The sequence below is a fragment of the Pongo abelii genome, chromosome 5 (genome assembly GCF_028885655.2).
Source record: "Pongo abelii isolate AG06213 chromosome 5, NHGRI_mPonAbe1-v2.0_pri, whole genome shotgun sequence".
NCBI lineage: Eukaryota > Metazoa > Chordata > Mammalia > Primates > Hominidae > Pongo > Pongo abelii.
The window spans coordinates 117490633-117509326 of NC_071990.2; the positions used below are offsets into that span (position 1 = coordinate 117490633).

General features: G+C 38.4%; 1 pseudogene; it reads right to left on the minus strand.

Annotated features, from left to right (window-relative positions):
- Positions 1 to 1247: 1247 nt before the first annotated feature.
- Positions 1248 to 16814, minus strand: LOC129060048 (small ribosomal subunit protein uS7-like; annotated as a pseudogene).
- Between the last annotated feature and the right edge of the window lie 1880 nt (positions 16815 to 18694).

The following is an 18694-nucleotide window of genomic DNA, read 5'->3' on the forward strand; positions in this document are numbered from 1 at the left end:
AGTTTCTTTTTCAGAATGATACAGTTTCTGGTTCATTATTTAGTGTTTTCTATATACCATATACTTTTATGTGCTTAAATGTGTATCTCATTTAATTTTTACAAGGACCCTGTGAGGTGATATTATGACCTCCCCTTCCCTATGCCTCAGAAGAAATTGAGGCAATGAGAAATAAAGTGGTTTATCCAAGATCACACAGCAAGTGGTGGAGCCACAATCTGAACGAGGTAATCTGACTGGAGAACCTGTGCACTCATTCACCACACTATTCTGCAACCTTACACAGCCCATAAAATGAAAAGCCACCTTCTTGGAAATAAGACTACATGACCATCCCAATTTAATGTTGAACTTTCTTCTTTATCTTCTTTTCCTTTACCCGTCTTAGTCCATTCTGGCTGCTGTAACAAAATACCATAGAGTGGGTGGCTTGTAAACAGTAACTTACTTCTCACAGTTCTGAAGTCTGGGAATTCCAAGATCAAGGCACCAGCAGATTTGGTGTCTGGTGAGGGCCTGCATCCTGGTTCTTAGACTGTAGTTTGTTGTTTTTTGTGTTTTGTTTTGTTTTGCTGTGTCCTCACATAGAGTGAGGGATCTCTCTGGGGTTTCTTTTATAATGGCACTAATCTCATTAGGGCTGTAACCAGAGGTCTCTTTTATAGGGCACCGATTGCCCCACAGAGGACCCCAGCTCCAAATACTCTCACATTGGGGATTAGGTTTCAATATATTAATTTAGAGAGGACAAAAACACTCAGTCTATAGCCTGCCCCCATCCATATAATTAGTGACAATTGTTGAGGAAGTGCCCAATTACTAAAGAGAAACAAGAATTCATGATTCTCTCTTTCAGTGCCTTAACAGTTCTCAACTCATCAGATATAACATTTATTTTTTACTTTTATTTTATTTTATTTTATTTTTAGATGGAGTCTCGCTCTGTCGCAGCCAGGCTGGAGTGCAGTGGCAAGATCTTGGCTCACTGCAACCTCCACCTCCTGGGTTCAAGCAATTCTCCTATCTTAGTCTCCCAAGTAGCTGGGATTACAGGTGCCTGCCACCATGCCTGGCTAATTTTTTTTTTTTTTAGTAGAGACGGGGTTTCACCATATTGGCCAGGCTGAACTCGAACTCCCAACCTCAGGTGATCTGCCCGCCTTGGCCTCTCAAAGAGCTGGGATTACAGGTGTGAGCCACTGGGCCTGACCAGATATAACATTTCTTTTTATAACATGTTTTATAACTTCCTTTTCCTTTCTTGAAATTCATATTGTATATCAACATGCACATTTTTAAATTCATTATAATAACTTAGTTGTTTTTTTTTTTTTTTTTTTTTTGGTAGGGCTGCCCCAAAGGGCAGACAGGTTTATTGGGCAACAGCTGGGAAAACCAGCGGTTGGACTTGGCCACACACTCCAAGAAGGCCACACGTCCTTCTTCTTAATGGCATAGGAGTTGGAGGAGCCCTTGGCAGCATTGATGAGCTCCTCTGCCAGGCACTCAGCAATGGTCTTAATGTTCCGGAAGGCAGCCTCACGAGCACCTGTGCACAGCAGCCAGATGGCCTGATTCACACGGCGCAGTGGGGACACGTCCACAGCCTGTCGTCTCACAGTCCCAGTGCACCCAATGCGTGTGGAGTCCTCCCGGGGACCACTGTTGATGATGGCGTTCACCAGGACCTGCAGAGGGTTCTCGCCTGTGAGCAGGTGTATGATCTCGAAGGCATGCTTGACGATGCACACAGTCATGAGCTTCTTGCTGTTGTTGCGGCTGTGCATCATCATGGAGTTAGTAAGGCACTCCACAATGGGACACTGAGCTTTGCGGAAGCATTTGGCGGCCTACCACCCTGCACTGTGAGGTAGGTACTTGGCATATGTCACCTTCACTGCAGTGTAATCCTGCAGGGAAATGTCATTGATGTGCACATCATCGGTGCTCCACTTCCCAAAGAGCTTGATGTCTGGGGTCTCTGCCACTGCTGGTGCTGCTGTCTCCCACTTGGTCATCCTGAGAACACAGCCTGAGTGTCTCTGTCGCTCGGTGTAGACCATGCACCACCCTGGCACAGACAGGAAGAGCAAACTTAGTTGTAATTTAAAGGAAAAATAAAAGGAAAGTAATTTTTAAAATATCTATTTTAAAATATAAATGCTTTGATATGCCAACACTTTACAGCATAATAAATTAGTTAAATGGTTATACCTGTAGACTTACCAGTGTATGAAACTACTGATGCAACTCGATATAGGTGTATGGTACTAGAGACATAAGCAGCAATGGTTTTCTGAGATAGATTTTCTGAAATTTTGGGCAGCTTTATGATAAAGTTCTGGAGGAAAAGGATAAAATTTCTTCAAATCACATTTATATCTCTTTGATTATAAGACACACCTTTTTTCCCCACATTTCTTTTTATTTAAGTTCAGGGGTATATGTGCAGGATATATAGGTAAACGTGTCACTGGGGTTTGTTGTATAGATTATTTCATCACCCAGATATTAAACCTAGTACCTATGAGTTATTTTTCATTATCTTCTCCCTCTCCCAACCCTCCATCCTTAGATAAACCCGTGTGTGTTGTTCGTCCATGTGTTCTCATCATTTAGCTGCCACCTATAAGAGAATAGGTGGTATTTGGTTTCCTTTTCCTGCTTTAGTTTGCTAAAGATAAAGGCCTACAGCTCCATCCATGTTCCTTCAAAGGACATGATCTCATTCTTTTTTATGGCTGCATAGTATTCTATGGTGTATATGTACCACATTTTCTTTATCTAGCCTATCATTGATGGGCATTTAGGTTGATTCCATGGCTTTGCTATGTGAATGACACTGCAGTGAATATAGACATGCATGTGTCTTTATGATAGAATGACTTATATTCCTTTGGGTAAATACCTATTAATGGGATTGCTTGGCCAAACAATCTATCTGTTTTGAGGTCTCTGAAGAATCACCACACTATCTTCCACAATGGATGAACTAATTTATACTCCCACCAACAGTGTATAAGCATTCCTTTTTCTCCACAACCTCGCCAGCATCTGTTTTTTACCTTTTAGTAATAGCCATTCTGACTGGTATGAGATAGTATCTCATTGTGGTTTTGGTTTGCATTTCTCTAATAATCAGTGATGTTGAGCTTTTTTTTTTTCACATGAACATTGGCTGCATGTATGTCTTTTTTAGAAAAGTGTCTGTCCATGTCCTTTGCCCACTTTAATAGAGTTCTTTGTTTTTTCTTGTGAATTTAAATTCCTTATAGATGCTGGATATTAGACTTTTGTCACATGCATAGTTTGAAAAAATTTTCTCCCATTCTGTAGATTGTCTTTTCACTCTGTTGATGGTTTTCTTTGCTGTGCAGAAGCTCTTTAGTTTAATTAGATACCATTTGTCAATTTTTGCTTTTGTTGCAATTGTTTTTGTGGTCTCTGTCATGAAATCTTTGTCCATTCCTATGTCCAGAATGGTATTGCCTAGGTTGTCTTCCAGGGTTTTTATAGTTTTGGGTTTTACATTTAAGTCTTTAATTCATCTTGATTTAATTTTTGTGTATGGTATAAAGAAGGGGTCCAGTTTCAGTCTTTTGCATATGATTAGCCAATTATCCCAGTACCATCTATTGAATAGGGAATCCTTTCCTCATTGTTTGTTTTTGTCAGGTTTGTTGAAGATCAGATACCTGTAGGTGTGCAGTCTTATTTCTGGGTTTTGTATTCTGTTCCCATTGGTCTACGTGTCTGTATTTGTATCAGTACCATGCTGTTTTGGTTACTGTAGCCCTGTGTTATTGTTTGAAGTTGGGTAGTGTGATGCCTCAAGATTTGTTCTTTTTGTTTAGGATTGCCTTGGGTATTTGGGCTCTTTTTGGCTTCCATTTGAGTTTTAAAATAGTTTTTCTAGTTCTGTGAAGAATGTCAATGGTAGTTTAATAGGAATAGCACTGAATCTATAAATTGCTTTGGGCAGTAGGGCCATTATAACAATATTGATTCTTCCTATTCATGAGTGTGTAATGTTTTTCCTTTGTTTCATCTCTGATTTCTTTGAGCAGTGTTTTGTCATTCTCTTTGTAGAGAACTTTAATCTCTGTGGTTAGGTGTATTCCTAGGTACTTTATTTATTTATTTATTTATTTATTTATTTATTTATTTATTGAGACAGAGTCTCACTCTGTAGCCTAGGCTGGAGTGCAGTTGCAGTGGTGCGATATCGGTTCACTGCAAGCTCTGCCTCCCAGGTTCACACCATTCTCCTGCCTCAGCCTCCCAAGGTACTTTATTTTTTTGTGTGGCTATTGTGAATGGGATTGCCTTCCTGATTTGGCCCTCAGCTTGACTGTTTTTGGTGTGTAGTAATGCTAGTGATATTTGCACATTGATTTTGTATCCTGAGACTTTGCTGATGTTATCAGCTTAAGGAGCTTTTCAGCTGAGACTATGGGGTTTTCTAGATACAGGATCATGTAGTCTGCAAAGCGGGATAGTTTGACTTCCTCTCTTTGGATGCACTTTATTTCTTTCTCTTGCCTGATTGCCCTGGCCAGGACTTCCAATACTGTGTTGAATAGGAGTGGAAAGAGCGGGCATCCTTGTGTTGTGCTGCTTTTCCAGAAGAATGTGCCCAGCTTTTGCCTATTCATTATGATGTTGGCTGTGGGTTTGTCATAGATGGCTCTTGTTATTTTGAGGTATGTTCTTTCAATACCTACTTTATTGAGAGTTTTTAACATGAAGGAGTGTTGAATTTTATTGAAGGCCTTTTCTGCATGTATTGATATAATCATATGGTTTTTGTCTTTAGTTCTGTTTATGTGATGAATCACATCATTAATTTGTGTTTGTTGAACCAACCTTACATCCCAAGGATAAAGCCTGCTTGATCATGGTGGATAAGCTTTTTGATGTGCGGCTGGATTTGGTTTGCTAGTAGTTTGTGGAGGACTTTTGCATTGATATTCAGCAAAGATATTGGCCTGAAATTTTCTCTTTCTGTTGTATCTCTGCCAGGTTTTGGCATCAGGATGATGTTGGCCTCATAGAATAAGTTAGGGAGGATTCCCTCCTTTTCATTTTTTTTGGAATAATTTCAGTAGGAATGATACTAGTTCTTCTTTGTACATCTGGTAGAATTCAGCTGTAAATCTGTCTGGTCCTGGGGCTTCTGTTGTTGTTGTTGTTTTGGTTGGTAGGCTTTTTATTACTGATTACATTTCAGAACTCAATATTGGTCTGTTCCTGGATTCATTTTCTTCCTAGTTAAGTCTTAGGAGGTTGTATGTATCCAGGAATTTATCCATTTCTTCCAGATTTTCTACTTTATGAGCATAGAGGTGTTTATAATATTCTCTGATGGTTGTTTGTATTTCTGTAGGATCAGTGGTAATATCCTCCTTGTCACTTCTGATTGTATTTATTTGAATCTTCTCTCTTTTTATCTTTATTAGTCTAGCTAATGGTCTGTTTTATTAATGTTTTCAGAAAACCAGCTCCTGGATTCGTTGATCTTTGAAATTTTTTTTGTGTCTAAATCTCCTTCAGTTCAGCCTGATTTGGTTATTTCTTGTCTTTTGCATGCTTTAGGATTTGTTTGCTCCTGGTTCTCTATTTCTTTTAGTTGTGATATTAGGTTTTTAACTTAAGATCTTTCTAACTTTTTGATGTGGGAATTTAGTGCTATAAATTTCCTTCTTAACACTGCCTTAGCTGTGTCCCAGAGATTCTGGTATGTTGTCTCTTTATTCTGATTAGTTTCGAAGAACTTCTTGATTTTTGCCTTAATTTCATTATTTACTCAAAAGTCATTCAGGAGCAGGTTATTCAATTTCCATGTAATTGTATGGTTTTGAGTGAATTTCTTTGTCTTGATTTCTAATTTGATGCTGTGGTTCAAGAGATTTTTTGTTATGATTTCAGTTCTTTTGCATTTGCTGATGAGTGTTTTACTTCCAATTATGTGATCAGTTTTAGAGTATATGCCATGTGGGAATGAGAAGAATGTATATTCTGCTATTTTGGGGTGGAGAGTTCTGTAGATGTCTATCAGGTTCATTTGATTCAGTGCTGAGTTCAGGTCCTAAATATCTTTGTTAATTTTCTGCCTCAACAACCTGTCTAATACTGTCAGTGGTGTGTTAAAGTCTCCCGCTATTAATGTGTAGGAGTCTACATCTCTTTGAAGGGATCTAAGAACTTGCTTTATGAATCTGGGTGCTCCTGTGTTGGGTGTATAGTTAGATCTTCTTATTGAATTGAATACTGTTTTACCATTATGTAATGCCCTTCTTTGTCTTTTTTTTTTTTATCTTTGTTGGTTTAAAGCCTATTTTGTCAGAAGCTAGGATTGCAACCCCTGCTTTTTTCTGTTTTCCATTTGCTTGGTGAATTTTCTCCATCCCTTTATTTTGAGCCTATATATGTCATTGCATGTGAGACGGGTCTCTTGAAGACAGCGTACCAATAGGTCTTGATTCTTTATCCAGCTTGCCATTCTGTGTCTTTTAATTGGGGCATTTAGGCCATTTACATTCAAGGTTAGTAATGATGTGTGTGGATTTGATCCTGTCATCATGAAGCTGGCTGGTCATTTTGCAGACTTGTTTATGTGGTTGCTTTATAATGTCCCTAATCTGTGTACTTCAGTGTGTTTTTGTAGTGGTCGGTAATGATCTTTCCTTTCCACATTTAGTGCTTCCTTCAGGGGCTCTTGTAAAGCAGGTCAGGTGGTAACAAATTTGGCATTTGCTTGTCTGAAAAGGATCTTATTTATCCTTTGCTTATGATGCTTAGTTTGGCTGGATATGAAATTCTGGGTGGGAAGTTCTTTTAAGAATGTTGAACATTGGCCCTCAATCTCTTCTGGCTTGTAGGATTTCCACTAAGAAGTCCACCATAAGTCTGAGGGGCTTCCCTTTGTAGGCAATCTGCCCTTTCTCTCTAGCCACCTTTGACATTTTTTCTTTCATTTCAGCCTTGGAGAATCTGATGATTATGTGTCTTGTGAAGTATCTTACTGGGGTTCCCTTTATTTCCTGTATTTGAATGTTGGCCTCTCTCACTAGGTTGGGGAAGTTCTCATGGATAATATTCTGAAATATGTTTTCCAAGTTGGTTCCATTCTCCTCTTCTCTTTAAGGGACACCAATGAGTTGTAGATTTGGTCTCTTTACATAATCCCATATTTCTTGGAGGTTTTGCTCATTCCTTTTCATTCTTTTTTCTCTATTCTTGTCTGACTAGCCAGTCTTCAATTTCTGAGAGTGTTTCCTCTGCTTGGTCTATTCTGCTATTAATACCCATTATTGCATTATGAAATTCTTGTAGTGTGTTTTTCAGCTCTATCAGGTCGGCTACATTCTTTTCTATACTGGCTATTTTGTCTGCCAGCTCTTGCATTGTTTTATCATTATTTTCAGCTTCCTTGGATTGGGTTTCAATGTACTCCGGTAGCTGAATGGTCTTCATTCCTATCGTTATTCTGAATGTCATTTAAGCCATCTCAGCCCAGTTCAGAACCCTTACTGGAGATGTGATCCCATTCTTTGGAGGAAATAAGGCACTTTGGCTTTTTGAGTTGTCAGGGTTCTTGTGCTGATTTTTTTCTCATCTTTGTGGGCTTGTGTTCCTTCAATCTTTGAGGTTGCTGACCTTTGGATGGTTTTTCTTTTATCCTATTATATTTGATGACCTTGAGCATTTGTGGTGTAAGGTGGACTCAGCCAATTGGCTTTGTTTCTGGAAGATTTTTATGGGGCCAGCACTCAGCTCCCAAGTCCTACACTTCAAGCTCTAATTCTGGGGGAACTTATATTAGGCCCTGACTTTGTTTTCTGGCTCCTCAAGGTTAGGAATTCACTGTGTTGGGGGAACTGAGGTGCTCCCAGAGCACTGGTCACTACACTTTGATGGGTGGTATCAGCCAAAGCGTTTCATATTGCAGCAACAGGGGGATCTGTCTTCATTCACATGTGCCAGCAGCAGTGCTAATAGCAGCTGCAGCAGAGTGCTAGCAGGTGCCATGCTAGCAGGCATTCGCCACAGTGGCAGAGGAAATGCAGCTGCAGGGGTGGGGAGTGGAAGGAGTGGCCCCAGATGGTGACTGTGTGCACAGTCATGCTGGAGGTGGTGTTGACTTGGGGGTGGGTCACTGATGGGCACAGGTCTGGGTGCCTTTTCTGTGCCCTGCAAGCAGGAGTGATTGCTCAGGGCAGGGAAGGATCTGCTGTTCTCTGTGTAGTGTTAGTGCAAGGGTGAGGTGCTGGCAGGGACTGGGCTGGCTGGCTCTGTGCCCACCAAGGCTCTGTCTACAATGGCAGTCAGCAGGGGGAGTGGAGTAGACAGCACTCCCACATGCTGGTGGAGCAATGAAAGCAAAATCTGCCCATATAGACGTGCTAGCAAAGTGATGTGGGGAGTTGGTGTGAGCCCAGGGGAAGCTGCATTATGAGGAGAGAGCATTCAGGCTGGCACATGGCTGTAGTGGCCACCCCACTGGAGTTCCCTGCTGGTTAAGCATGGTCCACCAGCACAGAAGGAATGGTGTGGGCCCCCAGGGAACCTGAGACCACCCTGCAAGCAGGAGTGGCCAGGCTGGGGCCCCAGGAGAGGCCAGCAAATCAAGGGGTGCTCAAGTCAGACCTGCCCTGTCTGATGGGCAAGAACACTCTGCAGAGTTCAGATCCGACAGTTCCCCTAGGGTTAACATCTCCTATGTGAGCAAGTCAAGCCTAGAGGGGACAGCCATCCCTGGTTGTGCTCTGCTACAGATGCACTCCTGCTTGCAGGGCACCCTCTGGGTTCTGCATCAGCTGGCTTGCTGCCCCTACCCCTTCTCTAAATAGCTCTCTCTGCCAACTTGAGTGTCCATGGTGGTCAAGGGGTTCCCTTCTGCCAGGGTTCCAGATGCCACGTGAGAGTAGGTTGCTCCTTGCCAGTTCAACTCACCCATTCCCTTGGAGCCAGTGGAAGCCAGGAATGAGTCCTGGTGTGCAGTAGCCCCATGCAGGGTTCCCAGCTTTCTCCCCTTTTAACCCAGTTTCTTTTTCCACATTTTAACATCTCTGAAATGACTATCCATGATATAATCAATGGCATCTTACAACTGCTACCAGCAGAACAGCAGTCATGGTATACTAGTCATCCAGGAGGTGTGAACTTGGCTGTTAGTCTTGCTGACATAATTGGACAACTGCAACCTCTTGACATTTCAATCAGTAAACTCTTTAAGAGCCATTTGAGTAAGGAAAATAAGTCTTATTTGTTCCCTGAAAATATTCTGTTGATATCTTCTGGTAAAATCAAGAAAGTGCCAGCACCAAAACTTGCAGAATGAGTACTGGAGGCTTACGGGAAAAAAATCCCAGAAGCATACTGTTATTAGTAGTAGAACATTCTACTAAGATATGTTGTCATCATCAAAATTATTCAAGAATTTTGAATAGTAATTAATATTACGAGTATAAATGGGAAAATAATTAGAATAGTGAAACTAGTTTATTTCACTCATAATTTACTTTGTATGTATACCTATGAGTGATATATGATAAAACTACATTTTTAAAATAAAAAGGTCTTTCAATATGTATACAATAAAAATCCCAAGAATTAGAAAGCTTTGTGTTAGAGTTTAATTGAAAGTTATTTTCTTTCTTTTTCTTTCTTTCTTAGTGTTAACTAATGGCTTATTTTACAATCAGTACTTTTAGAGCAGATGAAATAAATCACTTGTAAAAATACAGCACATATCTAAAAAGTGCAAATTTTTTGTTTTCATATATGAAATACTCATGTGCCACATAATGATGTTTCAGCAAATGATGGATCACATATCCAACAGTAAAATTATGATGGAGCTGAAAATTTCCTATGGCTTAGTGTCATCACAGCCTGAGTAATGTTGTAGCCCTCATAAGGTCATAGTATAACTCATTACTCATGTATTGGTGGTAATGCTGGTATAAACAAACCTACTACACTGCTAATCATATAAAAGTATAGCACATACAATTAGGTACAGTACATAATACTTGATAAAACATAAACGACTATGTTACTGGCTTATGTATTTACTGTATGTTATTTTAGAGTATACTCTTTCTACTTACTAAAAAGAAAACTTAACTGTAAAATAGCCTCAGGCAGAACCTTCAGGTGGTATTCCAGAAGAAGGTATTTTTATCACAGACGATGACAACTCAGTATGTGTTACTGCCTCTGAAGACCTTCTACTGGGGCAAGATGTTGAGGTAGAAGACAGTGATATTGATAATCGGGAGCATGGGTATGCCTAGGCTAATGTGTGTGTTTGTGTCTTCATTTTTAACAAAAAAGTTTAAAAAGTTAAGAAAAAAAAGGAAAAAATATTAGAAAAAAGCTTATAAAGATATAAATATTTTTGTACAGCTGTACAATATTTGTGTTCTAAGCTAAGTGTCATTATAAAAGACTCAAAAAGTTTTAAAAAGTTAAAATATAAAGTAAAAAAGTTACAGTAAGCTAAGGTTAATTTATTATTAGAGAAAGAAAAATTTTTTTATAAACTTAGTGTCCCAAAGTGTACAACATTTATAAAATGTACAATAGCATATTAGTCCATTTTCACACTGCTATAAAGAACTACCCGAGACTGGGTAATTTATAAAGAGGTTTAATTGACTGACAGTTCCGTATGCCTGAGGAGCCCTCAGGAAACTTACAATCATGACAGAAGGTGAAGGGGAAGTAAGGCACATCTTACCATGGCAAAGCTTGAGAGAGAGAGAGAGCAAGCCACATACTTTTAAACCCCCAGATCTCATGAGAACTCACTATCAAAAGAACAGTAAGGAGGAAGTCTACCCCCATGATTCAGTCACCTCCCACCAGGCCCCTCTGACACGTAAGAATTACAATTTAAGATGAGATTTGGGTGGGGACACAGAGCCAAACCGTATCAAGTAGTGTACAGTAATGTCCTAGACCTTCACATGTGTTTACCACTCACTCACTGACTCACCCAGATCAACTTCCAGTCCTGCAGGCTCCATTCATGTTAAGTGTCCTATACAGGTATACCATTTTAAAATATTTTATGCCATCTTTTTACAGTAGTTTTTCTATGTTTAGATATGTTTAGTTACACAAATACTTGCCATTGTGTTCCTATTGCTTACAGAATTCAGTACAGTAATATGCTGCACAGGCTTGTAGCCTAGGAGCAATAGGCTATACCATAGAGCCTACTACATGTGTAGTAGGCTATAGCATTTAGGTTTGTGTAAGTATACTATATGATGTTTGCACAATGATGAAATTGCCTAATGACATATTTCTCATAGAATGTCTCATTGTTAAGTGAAACATGACTGAACTGCTATGTTCTAGATTTAAAACATGTTCTAGACTTAAAAAATAATGAATTTTTCATCTACATGAATGTTTTGAGCTGGAAAATTATTTTATATAGGGCACTATCCCTCACATTCATGTCTAGCATCCCTAATGCCCTTAATGAATACCAGCTGCAGCCCTATTCATCATAATAACCAAAATTACTACTGAAAATTTCCCAAATATCCCCTAGAGGGAGGCATGCATATACATTGCGAATCAAGTTTTCTAAATGCTTGTAGGTGTGATATTCCCATTCCTGGTCACTACAGGAAGGGAGTAGTCTTTAGGATGATAGTAGGATTCTGTTTTGTCTGCCTTCAAAGTTCAAGTTTAAGCTGATACAGATCAGCTTGGCAAAAATAGATCATATTTCAGTAAAATAACTGTGGCATAGTTTCTCACATATGTTTGGTACTCTATTATTACAATGGAATCACATTTCTATTTTATTTAGGCTATCACTGTTACAAAAGTAATATTTTCTCAGGCTAATTATCTAGTTATGATCACTACCTGCGATAATACTTTAAAAAAAAAAAGGAAAAAAAAAAAAAAAAAAAACCTCATATGCTCCTGCTTTAACCAGTCTTAAGAGAAACCAGAGACAAAGACTCTGACCTGAATGACCCCACACCTTTGTATGCTGGTTAAAGATGCACCCTTTGAAATCAAACAGATCTGACGTCAAGTCCCAGTTCTGTTACTTACTAGCTGTTTAATTTGGGCAAGTCACTTCACCTCTCTAAGCCACAATTTACTCATATACAAAATGAATATAATAAAACAACTTACAGAATTATCATGAAGGTGAAATGAGATATCTATGAAGTGTTTTTCACAATATGCTTTCAATAAATAGAAGCTGATTTGCTCATTTTTATTATTTTTATGCTAAGAATTACATTAAATAAACAATATTGTAGGCAATATAAAATCAATGTCAAATTCTATTATGAAACTGTAATTGTATAAAAGTTGAGAAACAAAAGTCATCCATGTAAAATAAGTGAAAGGTTTGTGGAAGAAAAGAAGAGTTGAATTGGACCAAGTAGATTGGATACCATTTGAATAATGTGAGGAAGTCATGAAACACTAGCACATAGTAATAATTCTTGTCCACTATGTTACAGTTAATTCCTAATGATTCTAGACATATGGTATTTGGGGCTGATAGGGAAAACAACCCTTTTTTGCTCTAACTGAAGTGCTTTACCACATTCTTCCACATATCACTTTAAAGACTTTATAAAATATATTAAGAAAAAACTAGATGCATGAAATACATACTGTTAGTAGCTGACTTTAAGCAGACTTGGTTGCTCAAAGTCGCATTTTCTGTGAGGAACATACAGTCTGTATTTCAAACCAAGTTTGACCTGAAAATCTTTGCTTATAATAGATTAACACATTCAGTTCATTAATATTGGATCAAGACTGGAACACAGCCACTCTCTGAAATCACATTCCAATTAAACATCTACCATGCTAAGCATGTAAGATACAAAGATGAAGAAGACACAATCTTCTGCTCTGATAGAGTTATACTTTAGTAAAGAAGAGCTAAATACAAATAAATAGAGAGTAAAAAATTTCTGGGAAAAGAAAATTCTGGAAAAACAAGCTACTGAAACATAAGATGATTACGCCTTGTAAACATTCTATTTCTGGGAGCTGCAAGGCCAAAAATAAGCAAGCCCCACTCTTGCGTAATATACTCAGTGCTCAAGGCTCACCTTGAAATTACATTTCCCTCATTGTTGATGAAATTGGAGAGGAGTTATCAAAACTGACCCAAGAGAAGTTTGGCCATTAAGCAAAACGGTTAACAACAAGAGCATGTTGTACCATGCACCTGTTTTTAAAGCCATCTGAACACAACTCTTAATTGTATTGTCCAAGGTTAAGTTGGAGTTTGATGAAGAGGATGATAATTAAGTACTACATGCCTCTTATAAGTAATCGCTCTATTGACTAAACCTCAATAAATATACATTATTTATTTATTAGTGATATCAATAGTTCTTTACATCTCAGCAGCCAAACTCCAGAGGAATATTAAAATATTTGAACTGCTTTGGTCCATTCTATTTCTCTGGAAAGTACAACTAAGCAATTTAATTCAGGCAGTAGATATAAAAAATTACATTTTTAAAGACAGGATACAGTTACCTGATAGGATTTGGAGACCTTCTATTGTTTAACATAAACATATCCCTTTTAAAAGCTACTTGTGAATGAATTAGGAATAACTTTCAACTAAGACCAAGCTATTCAAACTTAATTAGGATTTTAGATATATTTTTATGGCAAATTTAGTTACAAGCTGCTTCAATATGGTGCAAAGTGTCTTAGCTGGAAATGAGAAACCCTAATTGAATGCAGCCCATGTTACTTTCGTCTTGGATAATACACTTCTGTTTCCTGAGCCCCTATTTCCCTATCCATTAAATAGAGATAGTGACACTGCAACTACAAAATGAAAGCATATATGGAAGTTACTGATATATCTAATAATTTGTTGAGATTATGAAGACACATATGTACTTGATGCAGAATTAGATATCCAAAGCCCAAATTGTGACCCCACAGGGTAGGGAACTTATTTGTGATTAATAATATAGGTAAATGTGTTGTTTTGCTTTATTTTGTTTTTATAATGGTAACAATTAAGGAAACTGAATCAACTGGAGATGAAGCAGAAGCAGCAACTGAGTTTAGGACAATGGTTCCCAAATGATTGATAGGAGGCATTAGAATCACTTGGCACATTGGTTAAAACCGGTTTCTAGGCCTCACCTTCGGAGTTCTGTTTCAGTAGCTCATGGGTGGGGTTCGAAAATCTGCATTTCTAACAAGATCCAGGTTGTGCAGATACTGCTGGTCTGGAGAACACTCTTTGTGATCCACAGCTTTAGGGTAATGGAAAGGAGCAGTTGGAGCTGAAGAAGTCAGAGAAAAGCATCTTGTAAGCATCTAAATGGTCAGAAATGGAAAGGGAAGCTCAGAGAGATTCTTGAGAGGGCCCCAGGGAATGTCAATCCTATTTACAGGACAATATGTCCTAAGCAGACTTCACTTCAATGACCAGAGGATGACAGACCTCAGTTTGTAAACTAAGAGAATCTTGAGAAAGGTCAATTTTGGCCTGGAATTGAAAGAGAAATAAGGTTTTAAAAAGTAATTGCATTATTAGAATTATAAATAAAATCATGCAACAGTTAAGAACTCACAAATAAGATCTTGTAAGTAGTCAGCAATTTTTACCACAGAGGAAGAGAAGCCAAAAGACTGGAGATGGGCAAATGAAGTTCTATTTTTTAAATTATCAACAATATTTTTAAATCTATTTATTGAGGTATAATTTACTTACACTAAAATGCATAAATCTTAAATATATACTTGGACAAGTTTTGAAAAGTGGATACACCTGTGTTATCAGTCAACTCAAGATATGGAGCACTATTACCCCTGCAAATGTCCTCAAGCTTTACCGTTACTCCCCTCAACCTTGAGGCTACCATTCCTGGGATTTCTATCACCATAAAAAAGTTTTCTATGCTAGTGAACTTCATATACATGGAATCATATAATATATACTCCTTTGACATCTTTCACTTAACATGTCTCTGGGATTCATTCGTGTTGATGATGAATAGGTTGTTCCTCTTTATTGTTGAGTGGTGTTCCATTGTATGAATATACCATAATTTGTTCATTCACTCACTTGTTGGTGAACATTTGGGCTGTTTCTAGTTTGGGGCTGTTATAAATAAAACTGCTATGACCATTCTTGTGCTACATGTAAATTATACTTTAATAAAGAAAATAAAAAATACCAATTATCTATGAAAACATCTTTGGACACTTTAAAAGAGCAAATAGTGATCAACAGAAGTAAAGCATATCACTAAGAAATCATTTCCTTTTTCGACAAGGGAATTTCAAAGACAGACACCTGCTGTTATGAATTTTAAAGAGCTCTTTTGTTGAATTCAGGTTAATTCCATTCTGCAACACCACGGGGGGAAACTATGAAATAGATATACTGAAACTCTACGATATACCAGGCCCTTTGCAATAGCTGGATGTTTATAAGGTGGCAAATTTGAATCAATTTGACAAAACTGGGAAGGGAGTATGTATTCCCTAACTTAAGGAGTTCAAGAAAAGGTAAGCCATGATTCTCAAACTCAGCTGCACCTTAGGCTGTAATTTAATTGGTTCAGGGTAGAGTCTGGGCATCAGTATTTTTTGAAAGCTCAAAGCTATATATAATTATCAGCCAGGTTTGAGAACCATGAAGCTAGATGACTATTTGTCTGAATGTAAATTAAATGAGAAATTACAATTGAGAGGAAGACAAATGGAAATTTTAATTGATTGCATATTATATGCTAGACATGATGCTTGCTGTTTGTCTAACCTCTGTATTATAACTATATTAATACTTGAAATCTCTTAGCACAGTGTCGGGCACAAAGTAAGCTCTCAAATGTTTCTGTTGTTATATTCTCTGTAACCTTATAATGCAGTGTCCAAATGCATCCTAAAACATTAGCTTATACTGCAAGTTTTATCATCCCTACATTATGGATAAGGAAACCAAGATTCAGAGTAGTTTATTTTGGCAAATGCAATACATGGTAATTGTAAAACCGGGATTTAATCCTAATTCAAAGCTAGTATGCCTTCTCTGCCCATCAGGTCATATCTAAGACATATAGGTGTTCACAAAAATTAGTAACTTACTTAAATGACCCTTTCCTTTTTAATTGAACCATTTCCTTTTACCTGTTCTGAAAGAAATTACCTTAAATACAAATCCTAAAAAAAGTGAAGCCAAAAAGTAGACATCCACATTTTTCCTAATGTGGCTTGATAGAAACTCAGATTCTTTCGGTCTTGACAACCTCTGAGGTCAGAGAGAATGGACTAAGATGGCCCTTCAGAGCTCAAAGCACTTAACATGGAGAAAGTACTGCTTCCAAGTAAAACACCTCCCATAATAATAAATGCATAGAGAGCATACCTGTCACTTATATATAGTCTAGGACTTCAATTATATAATAATGTTGAAGGAAAGGAAGTCAGTCCTGAGGGGGATGGTCAACTCCTCTGAGCCAGGCTGATCCTCTCTGAGTTTGCTTGTGTGCAGTAGATGTTTTGAATATATGTATTTGCTGCAGAAAAAAAGGAAACATTCAAGGAATGGTACCCCCCTCAGTGAGCCTGAGTTTCTCAAGGGCAAAGACAACCTTTACTATCCCATTCGATCCTTACTTATGCTAGTATTCAATAAACAACTACTGCAAGATTACAATTACAGACCACTAATTTTCAAAAAGTATGCTTCTTTTTTTTTTTGAGACAAAGTCTCTCTTGTCTCCAGGCTGGAGTGTGATGGCTCAATCTTGGCCCACTGCAGCTTCCACCTCTCGGGTTCAAGCGATTCTCCTGCCTCAGCCTCCCGAATAGCTGGGATTACAGGCGCCTGCCACCACACCCAGCTAATTTTTGTAATTTTAGTAGAGCCGGGGTTTCACCATGTTGGCCAGGCTGGTCTCGAACTCCTGACCTCAGGTGATCCACCCGCCTCGGCCTCCCAAAGTGCTGGGATTACAGGCGTGAGCCACCCCGCCCGGCTGCTTTTTCAAGTAGTACGCCTTCATTGAACTGACTTAATGCAGAGCTAGACTCAGATATTTTCCTTTTCTGTTGCTAGCCAACTGTTAAAATACGACTGAAAATATTTTCTGAACATCATGTACATTTGTAAACTAAAAATAGAGCATTTGGCGGGGCACAGTGGCTCACGCCTGTAATCCCAGCACTTTGGGAGGCCGAGGCAGGCGCATCACCTGAGGTCGGGAGTTTGAGACCAGCGTGACCAACATGGAGAAACCCCATCTCTCTACCAAAAACACAAAATTAGCCAGGCGTGGTGGCACATGCCTATAATCGCAGCTACTGGGGAGGCTGAGGCAGGAGAATCGCTTGAACCCAGGAGGCGGAGGTTGTGGTGAGTGGAAGGTTGCCGTGAGCCGAGATGGCGCCATTGCACTCCAGCCTGGGCAACAAGAGCAAAACTCTGTCTCAAAAAAAAAAAAAAGAGCATTTTACTTTAGAAAATATGCATATATGGGTCTTAAAAGTTACTAAAAATTAAACCAATATAACTGTGTCAATTTGGCATCCAAATCTACCCTACCTATATCAAGGAAGTGTTGCACAGTACATTTTGCAAAATATTCAGTGCATCTCAAGTACTCAAGAACAGTTCATTAAAGAAATTTTACTCACCTTCTTTTTACCCATCGGCCTTGAATTTTAGCAAGATAACCCTTATCTTAGTCACAAGAAGCTTCAGGAGGAGAAAGTATTAACATGTTTAATTTTTACAGATATTTTATATGCTTTCAGATATTCCTCAGGAAGTCAAGAGACATGCTGTCCTATGTAATTTTAGATTTACTAGTAGCCACATTAAACAATGGCAAAATGAGGATAATTAATTTTTCAATATATTTTAACACAATGTCAAAAGTATTTCAACATGCAATCAATATGAAAAAAATTGAGATATTTTAACATTTTTCTTTCCATACTAAGTCTTCAAAATCCAGTGTGAATTTTATATTTATAGATCTCAATTCAGACTAGCCACATTTCAAGTGCTCAATAGCCACTGGTGGCTAAAAGTTACTGTATTGTACAACACACATCTAGAGTCTAACCCCCTTCTATCTCCAATATAATCACCTTAAAATGTACAAAGTATATAAAAGGTGACCCAAAATTAAGTAGTGCTCTGTTAAAATGCAAGTGAAAGATTAAATGTTAAAAGTGTTTGGACATTTTCTAATGACTAAAAGGGGAAATATTGTTATTTAGGAATGGCTTTGCAAATCTTTTTGACATTTTTCCATTTGCTCATTAAATCTTTCTGAGAACTAGGTTATTTTGTTCTTTTTCCCCCATCTGAGTTATTTTGTCATTCAATATTTATCTGCTAACAACTATGTGCAAAACATTATGCTAGATGGGCTGGGCGCAGTGGCTCACGCCTGTAATCCCAGCACTTTGGGAGGCTGAGGTGGGCTGATCACGAGGCTAGGAGATAGAGAACATCCTGGCTAACATGGTGAAACCCCATCTCTACTAAAAATACAAAAAATTAGCCGGGCGTGGTAGCACGTGCCTGTAGTCCCAGCTACTCGGGAGGCTGAGGCTGGAGAATTGCTTGAAACCGGGAGGTGGAAGTTGCAGTGAGCCGAGATCGCGCCAATGCACTCCAGCCTGGGCAAGAGTGAGA